Source organism: Camellia sinensis, chromosome 12 (assembly GCF_055761805.1).
Source record: "Camellia sinensis isolate YWXY chromosome 12, ASM5576180v1, whole genome shotgun sequence".
Taxonomy (NCBI): Eukaryota; Viridiplantae; Streptophyta; class Magnoliopsida; order Ericales; family Theaceae; genus Camellia; species Camellia sinensis.
The window spans coordinates 140,847,058-140,856,324 of record NC_138972.1 but is presented as its reverse complement, the minus strand read 5'-3'; the positions used below and the strand labels follow the sequence as shown (position 1 = coordinate 140,856,324).

Here is a 9,267-nt window from a genome sequence, read left to right as displayed (position 1 = left end):
CATCGCTACAAATGCACATTCCATTAAAATTTTACCTATAATATTTGATGTTTTTACTGCCGAAATTGGGGATTTCAAAATAAAAATCATATAAACATTCACAATATGATATTTCACATTTAGTTTTTGTAAGTCATTGCAGATAATAACTAGGGATTAACATGGCACAAATAAAGAATGTGAATCGACTTAAAAAAAAAAAATCATGAGACTTTTTGATAAATACTTTTTTATTATGAGACTTTAGATCCATTTTAAATCTACTTAAAAAATAAAATAATTATGATTTTTAAAAAAAATAATAGATACAAAAAATATGAAAGTGTATTTTATTTTTGTATTCTTCTACTTTTTTAGTATTTAGTGATTTTTTTGAAATATTTTTATAATTTTTATATTATTTAAGTGTGTCTAAACTAGATTAAATAGATCAAAAACTATAAAAACAGACTAAAATGTTAAAAAAGTTCAAAAAAGAATAAATACAAATTTTTTAAAAAAAAATTTAATATTTGAACTTATGGATTTATACGTTATATAAAAATTAATAATTACTTGAAAATTATAATCCAATTGAAATTGCATTTTACTATTAAGCTTTTCCATACTGTTCCTTAAAGGCAGGCTGCCAGTTTTGCAACACCCACTCCCCCCCCAATGCGAAGGGAAATAATAATGGGAGCTATTATTAATCTTATCCGGAGGGTGCTTGTTTTAATTCCTTTACCTCTGTATTGGATTATTGCATACTGCTTCAAGTTTCTTTGCTGCAGTAGTTTTTTTTTTTTTGGTTGGCACACCTGTGTATGACAATATTCTTCATATCTTGTTGCTAATTGGTGTGATGTTGCATGTATCTGAATCCATGTGTTTTATGAAGAGTTACATATTTGTCTCTCTTTCTCAAGAAGCTGAGAAGCATCTTTCAGAGATGGTTGTCTCTAAAGCGTTGGTAGCAAAGATTGATCGGCCAATGGGTATAGTCTGTTTCTAGGCAGCAAAGGACAACAATGACATTTTGAATTCGTGGGTTATGAACTTGGAGAAGTTGCTTGACCTCATGGAGAAGAGTTGCCACCAAATCCACAAGGAAACTATGGTTCACAAAGCTGCCATGAAAGTTTGAAAATGCTGATGGCACTAATTGCAAGTAGACTTCTCTATTCATTGTGTCTATGCTATTAGCATAAACATATATATATATATATATATATATATATATATCTAATATTACATCAAATGAATTAAAATTTGCTACTTTGGTAGTAGTGATATAATTTGTTTTTTGACTTGTCTTTTAATTCTTTGCAGGGTGTGCTCTGCTGTGTTTTGAGGACCTATTGACAGAAACCAAAATGGGTTGGTCTTGTTGCAGCGGGAAGAGATTATTATGTGCTTTTATCTGTTTCCTCCATCCTTCGGCTTTATTAAAAGATTGATTAAAGATTCCACATGGCTTCTGTCTTTAAGTCTTTTGTGCTTTTTATTAGTGTTTTTTCTTAGTTGATTTACTCATTGGGATGATAGATTGGTAATTGTGATATGAAAATTAGCAGGCCTATGGTAATTGTTGTCTACAGTAAAATGATTTCTGAATCAGATGTGGATTATGTTTCACTTCTATAGTTCACAAAGTGGATATTTCTTTTTTTGTATACGGAGGACAACATTTTTGTATGATTACCTGTTTGTATGGAATTATTATTTTGGATTAGATTATATTTGGTTTGTATAGAATTTGATGTTACAAGACCAAATTTTTAGATGGTTGAAAGTGAAATAGAAATAGACATATGTATTGTTTTGTTTATATACAGGGTGCAGGTTGCACGAAATAAATACAGGTTGTGCAGAAATTAATAATAATAAAAATAAAAAAATAACACTAAAATAAAGTTTTTGGTGACTAAATGTTTAGTAGCTAAAAAAATAAAATAAAACTTGTTGGCTACTAAAAATTTAGTAGCCAAAAACAAACCAAAGATTTTTTGGCGACTAAAAATTTAGTAGTAAAAAATATATGAGACTTTAGCCGACTAAATAGTTTAGTAGCTAAAAAAAATATGAAAATTAATTTTTTTTGGCGACTAAATATTTAGTAGCTAATAATAAATGATACTTTGGGCGACTAAAAGCTTTTGTCGCTGAAAATGAAAATTAATTTTATTTGAAACCTTTTGGCGACTAAATATTTAGTAGCCAATTTATGACTTTTAGCTACTAAAAAATATTTAGTCGCCAATACGTCATACTTTTCCCTACTAAAACATCAGTAGCCATTTATATGACTTTGGGTGACTAAATTTTTTTTAGTCGCCAAAACCTTTCCCGACCGTTTTCCCGCGACAAATCTAGCGACCAAAATATTTAGTCGGGAAAAGGCTTCGGCGACTAAAAACCTTACTTTTGGTGACTAAAACTTTAGTCGTCAAAAGGACATTTTCTTGTAGTGTGATTCTCAGATTTTGTGTACTGTTGGATAGTATTTAATTCGAATGAAATGAAATGAAATGGAAGCTCAAAGGTTAAAGATCCATAAGCAGATCCTTCATGTCCCCCTTCATTTGTGTTACCTATGTTAGTTAAGGTTGTTAAGGGATTAGAATCCCTTTGTATTTCTGCTGTTTAGTGTTTTGTTTTGGGCTTTAGCCCCCTTTTGTCAAAAACAAAAAATCTAAAATTTTGACCCTTATAATAAAATAAATTTTAAGTTTCTACTCTTATTAATTTAAATCCTAAACTTTTGATTTGTTTATTTTCATGAAGTAAAATCGATGAGAAATAAGTATTTTAATCATTAAATTTAATGAAAAGTAATATTTTAGACATTTTATGTATATTTACATTGGGTTTACTAATTAAAAGATTTTTTTTTTTATGTTCTACTTAACAAAAATAAGCAATCAAAAAATTGAGATTTAAATTAACAAAATCAAAATTTTATTTGATAGAAGGGTCAAACTTTGGAGTTTTTTTGTGATTATTCTTTAAAATATTTATTTTCATATTTAGTTAGACAGAAAAAAATTAATAACAAATATGATACAAATAAAATCATCTTTCATCATTTTAAAAAAATTATTATTTTATAAAAGAGCAAAAATTAATATGTCTTTTCATTTCATTCCATCCAATTCAAATTAATCAAATAAACCATAGGATTGCATTGAAACAATCTTTATCCAAAATTTTAGCCAAACGTGTACACACACAGAGGCTGCCCACCAAACTTTACCCAATCACAGGAAACAGCGTTGATTGAGACCCCAGTCTCCCCCCACCCCATCACCCCTCACACACACGTCGGAGTTGGTGATTGGAGGAGGAGGAGGAAGAAAAAAAAAAAAAAAAAACTGACCAATCCCAATCTACTGCCATCGCTCCATTTCTTTTTTCCGTCCACCTCTACTCTTTCCATTCCCAGCTAACTGTCACTCATTTCATTCCTTCCCTAATCCATAACCACTGCCATTGCCACCGCCACCACCACCGCTATCCTGCACCACCAACATAAAATAGTTAAATTGTCTAAATTACCTCTGCGCCATTATTTGATAGTTAGAATTGATAACATTTTAAAAGTTAAGAGTTTTGTTAAAATATAATAATAATGGGTAAATTACAAATACACCCTTTGGAATTTTTTTTAAAACACAGATTGACCCTTGCAATTTAGAAAATTACATTATCAAAATTTTTTACTTAACAAAATTAATTAAAAAAATAAATTTCCTAACTATTTTCTTATACATTAATAAAAATTTATGAATTGTTAATTAAAATATATTTCTAATATCATTAAAAATTGTTAATTATCTTAATGATTTATTAATAAAATTGGTCATTTGTTATGAAATTAAAAGCCCTAGGGGGTGGAATATAATTTCCACAATTACAAAGAACGATTCGTACCTTAAGCAAAAAATTTAAGAGGTGTATTTATAATTTACTCAATATATGATTTAATTTGCTAACCGGCCAATTTCTAATTTACTTTCAAAAAACTTTTTTATTTTTTTTTAATTAAATTAGATGAGGTTACGTAATAAATTAAAAAATTCAGCTCCAATTGTTTCCTATCTCCACTGGCAGTGGGCTCGAATCCTTTCGTTTTCAATGGAGCAAACACCTCTTGTTGGATTGGTCTGCATTGGGAATTTTGATCACAAAGGGTGTGTTTGTTTGGATGGACTGGATAAGGGGGATTGTAATCCATCGGACTATTAGTTCTGGGATACATTATCCTCGGACTATTTGGTTGGACTGGATTTGTATCCTATATTTGTTTAGTCGTGGGATTAGATGTCTGAATTAGACTATTTTTAGTGAATCCAATATTTGTTTGGAATATTATGGAAAATGATAAATACTCAAATGACTATTTTATCTTTTTCAATTATTTATTAAGTAATTGCAATATTAAATATATCTTTAATATTTTAATTATTTTTGGCTAGATTAAATAAAAATTTATTTTATTTTATTTTTGCACAATTAAATAAATTTATTTTTAAAAATTAAATAAATTAAATAAAAATAAAAATATATGTTATTTTTTAATTAAAATTTTAAATAAATTTATTTTAAATAATAATAATAATAAAATAATGAAATAAAATAAAACATCTATTAAAATTTAAATAATGAAATTAAATAAAATATAAACAAAATTTTAAAATAAAACATCAATAAAATATTTATAAAAAAATATTTTAAAAAATTAAATAAATAAAACAAAAATAAAAATTAAATAAAATTATTTTATTTTTAAATTAAGACATTTAAACTTTTTTGAATTTTACTAAATATAATACATAATTAAATACTAGAGGGCAAAAATGTAATTTCATTGTCTAATCTTATGGGATGAGTTATCCCATGGGGCCCATTGGTTTTGGGATTAAATAGATGGGAGGGGATTAGGATGGATGTGTGGTTATTTAGTGTTGTGTTTGTTTGTAAAATTGGTGAGGGGAATAGGATGGATGAGGTAATATAGATGGAGGTTGGAAGGGGAATTGAGATGGATGATGTGGAGATGGTATTAGAAAAATAGTGAGGGATTATAAATTTTTTATTTTTTTTATTTTTTATATATTGGGAATTTTTTTTAAAAATATTAATGTTTAATTTTTTATATTTTTTTATTTGTTTTATTATTTTATATAAAAATAATTTAACAATTCCTACATTAACAACTATCATCAAAACAAACACAATTTTACTTGATCCCCTCACTATCAATCCCTTCACTAACAATCCTCTCACTATTATTCCCATCACTATGAATCGCCTCCATTCTATCTCTGAAAACAAACGGGGCCATGGTTTCTATCCCCTCCCTCCCCCCATGGGATACGATAGTCCCACAAATATGGGACTAATAGTCCAGGGGGACTATTAGTTCGAAGCAAAATTTTTGAAACAAATAATGGACTATTAGTCCGGTGAGACTAATAGTCCGATCTCATACCCTAATCCTTTAAAACAAACGCACCCAAAGAGTCATAGCTTTCCAAATAAATGTATCGCCCACATCTTTTGGATAACTGGTTATTACTTATCTTGGGACCAAATTCGTTATTGAAACATCATTAGTTCCTATTATTTTGATTTTCCTATAAACTATATAAATCAAATGGACGCATTTTATAAATTTTAGGGACCAAATCGACATATCATTTGATTTTTTATCCATCAAATTTAACCGCCGTTATTTATTGGATTAATATGGCACAATCCGTAAAATTTAGGTACAAAATTGATCAAATTGAAACAATATAGACCAAAATGATAAAACAGAATTTACCCATAAATATTTATTAGTTTCAACTTTATTTTATTATTTCTGGCATGTTCCATACCTTTCGTTTTCAACGTGGAAGAAACGTCTTCTTGTACTTTTACTCGTCAAGTCCTGGCCCACACAATTATACATGAACAAGTTATAGAAAATTTGATCGAAAATATTTTATTTATTTTAATAAAAAAAATAAGTGTATAAATTTGATTACAAAATTGGATATAACTTCTCACGTCAGGTGAGCTGTACCAAATATGTGAATGACACAGTATGAAAAAAGGTTTTGTTTGATTTTGTAATTGGATTTGTTGCATATGTAGAACTAAAGTCTTTGCAATTAAAGAATAGATGCAATGGAGAAAATTATACGTTTGAAAACTCTACACAAAGACTAATTCAACAAAGTACCAAAAATTTAGAATAACGAGTCTACGATTATTTAATTTCTATGTAAAATTGTATATATCCTTCCAAATTCACTTATCAAGAATTAATTTTCCTCACAACCAACCATTGCTATGGCTACTTCCAACTCATGGAACTCCCCCCTCCAATCACAAATTTTTCTTTGTTATGTTTCCTTCTATTTTGTGATCACCCTTTACTATTGTATTTATTTCTATAGAAAATGTGATAAATTGCATTTATTTCTATAGAAAAATTTTAACCGTACAAAATTAGCCGTTCCAAATATTGTATTTACTTGTTGATTTAAATTAGGTGTAACAATTGTGCCATTTTGTATTCGTCTTTGATTCATATCGTGTGCGGATACCATGTCAAAAGAAATTTGTTTGTTAGTTAAAAATATAGGTGTACTTATGAAATTATTCATAGAAATATATTTATTAGTTTCAACTTTATTTCATTATTTCTGGCGTGTTCGATACGATACCTTTCGTTTTCAACGTGGAAGAAACGTCTTCTTGTATTCGTCGAGTCACTATTGGAAATTGGATCCACAAAAAATAGATTGATTTTTAAAATAAATGAATGTTATAATTTCTAATAATAATCTTTCGAAAAGTATTCCTTAGTCCTTAGCTGCAATATTATTTTGATCAAAATTAGAAACTTTATAAATAGGTACAACCACGATACCATCTTATTTAAGCCTAGTTTGACACGCACTAAAAAATATAAAAAGTTAAAAGTTAAAAGTTATTAAAAAAGAAAAAAAAAATTATTACTATTCACCAACAAAGAATAAATAAATAAAAACCCCTTTACACAAGCCAAGTACAAGCCACCGTCAGTCAAAAAGTGATGGTAAGTGATGGTCACGCGGGTGCATAAAAAAATTTACACTGGATGGTGCTGTTCGGCTCGTAAGGGTCCATCATGGGTCTCATTTTGATAATCTGAACTGTGCAATGTGTAGAACTCATCGAGTACTATATGCTTATAAAAAATCACGTTAATCGGATATCGATAACTATATGATCAAATCCGTTTTGTATAAAAACATGGACGTTGCACAAAGTAACGGCTAACAAAAAATTATTTCGATCAAATAGTTATCGATGTCCGATCAACGTGATTTTTAATTAATACATAATACTCGACGATTTCTACACATTAAACGGTTCCGATTATCAAAACGGGACTCGTGGTGGACCCCCACAGGCCAAACAGCACCGTCCAATCTGAACAATACCATAGGCAATTTGGTCCTAGCTTCTCACCGTATATATGATGGTACCATCACTGCCAGTAGGTACTTATATATGTAGAGATAATATAGTAATATTTTTATTTTATACAATATTTTAATACATATTTTTTTGTAAAAAGTTAAAAAATTATCCCAAATATCATATTTTTTTCCTCTACTTTTTAGTCCAAAAAGTCAAAAAGTGCAATTATTTAAAACACCCCAAACAACACCAAAATCACATAAAAAGAGCTTTTCATTTTTCAAATAAATGAATGTTCTCTCGGTCTAAACTTAAATTGTAAGAACCAAATTATTAAAAGAATAATGTTTGGAAGCTCTAATTTTAAGAGTTCTAATGCAGCTCTAATGATGTGGATAGTGCCCATGTGAAGAGAGAGCACACACTCTTCTCTCTATCTCTCTACTCTCTACTCTCTTTCTTTTCTACCTCACTAGAGTTCCATTTAGAGCTCTAGTATTAGAGTTATATTTCATTAATGTTATTAAAATTAAAACTATAAAGATTAAAATGATATTTGAGTCAAATTACAAGAGTAAAATGTATAATTAACCATTAAATTAAGTAAAAAAAAATCAATTTGTAACTTTCACAAAAAAAATCTCCCACAAGTGTATGCTACTTATAGATATTGAAAATATTCTAATCGCGGCGTGTTTATTTTTTACTTGATTTAAATTAGGTGTTAACAACTATGTTATTTTGTATTCGTGTTTGGTTCTTGTCCACATATCATGTGAAAAAGAAATTTGTTAGTCAAAAAAAAAAAAAAAAAAAGGTGTATTATATGAAATTATTTATAAATTGAATCCAATAGTCTAGCTCAAGGAGTCTCCACTCTCCACTGGCGTGTTCGATTCCTTTCGTTTTCAACGTGGAAGAAACGTCTTGTTGGATTTGTCAAAAAACAAAACAAATCTTAAAATATATGAGGAAATTACAGCAAAAAAAAACACTAAACAGCAGAGACACAAAGGTATGGTATGTTTCATTAAAATATATGGGGAAATTACAGCCAAAAAATGAATATTTTACTCATTAATCTTAATGAAAAATAATATTTTAGAAATTTTATGTATATTTACATTGAGTTTAATAATTAAAATATTTTTTTAATGTTTTACCTAACAAAAATAAACGAATGATTTAAATTGAAAATAAATAAATAAAAAATTGAGGTTTAAATTGACAAAATTAAAAATTCAGAATTTATTTTGTTAAAAGGCTCAAACTTCAGAGTTTTTTTTTTTTGTAATTGTCCCTTAAAATATTTATTTTCATATTTAGTTAGACTAAAAAAAATAATCATTTTATAAAAAATAAAAATTACCATTTCATTTTATTTCATTCCAACCCACTCAAATTAATCAAATAAAGCATAAGATTGCATTGAAACAATCTTGATCCAAAATTTTACCGAACGTGTACAAACAGACTGCCACCAAACTTTTCAATCGGAGGAGATTATTTCCAAATGTCCCATATATATCATCTTTCTTCATTTTAAAAAATAATTATTTTATAAAAAAAAGTAAAAATTACCATATCATATCATTTCATCCCATTCAAATTAATCAAATAATGTAATTTACTCCAAAAATAAAAAAATAAATACACAGACTTTTCAAAGACTTTGGAACAATGAATGTCCAATCTCCAACAAATACACAGACTTTTCAAAGACTTTGGAACAATGAATGTCCAATCTCCAACAATTATTTGGTAATTTATAGATCAATCTCATTCATCAAGAATTCATTTTCCTTTCAACCAACCATTGATATGGCT

The 9,267-nt window shown here is 28.0% G+C and overlaps 1 long non-coding RNA gene across 1 annotated transcript; it reads left to right on the top strand.

Moving 5' to 3' along the window:
- The first annotated feature begins 592 nt into the window (after positions 1-592).
- Positions 593-1,714, top strand: LOC114294754 (uncharacterized). Its single transcript, XR_003640598.2, has 2 exons — positions 593-1,150; positions 1,312-1,714. It is a non-coding gene; the product is annotated as an uncharacterized LOC114294754 (long non-coding RNA).
- The last annotated feature ends 7,553 nt before the right edge of the window (positions 1,715-9,267 follow it).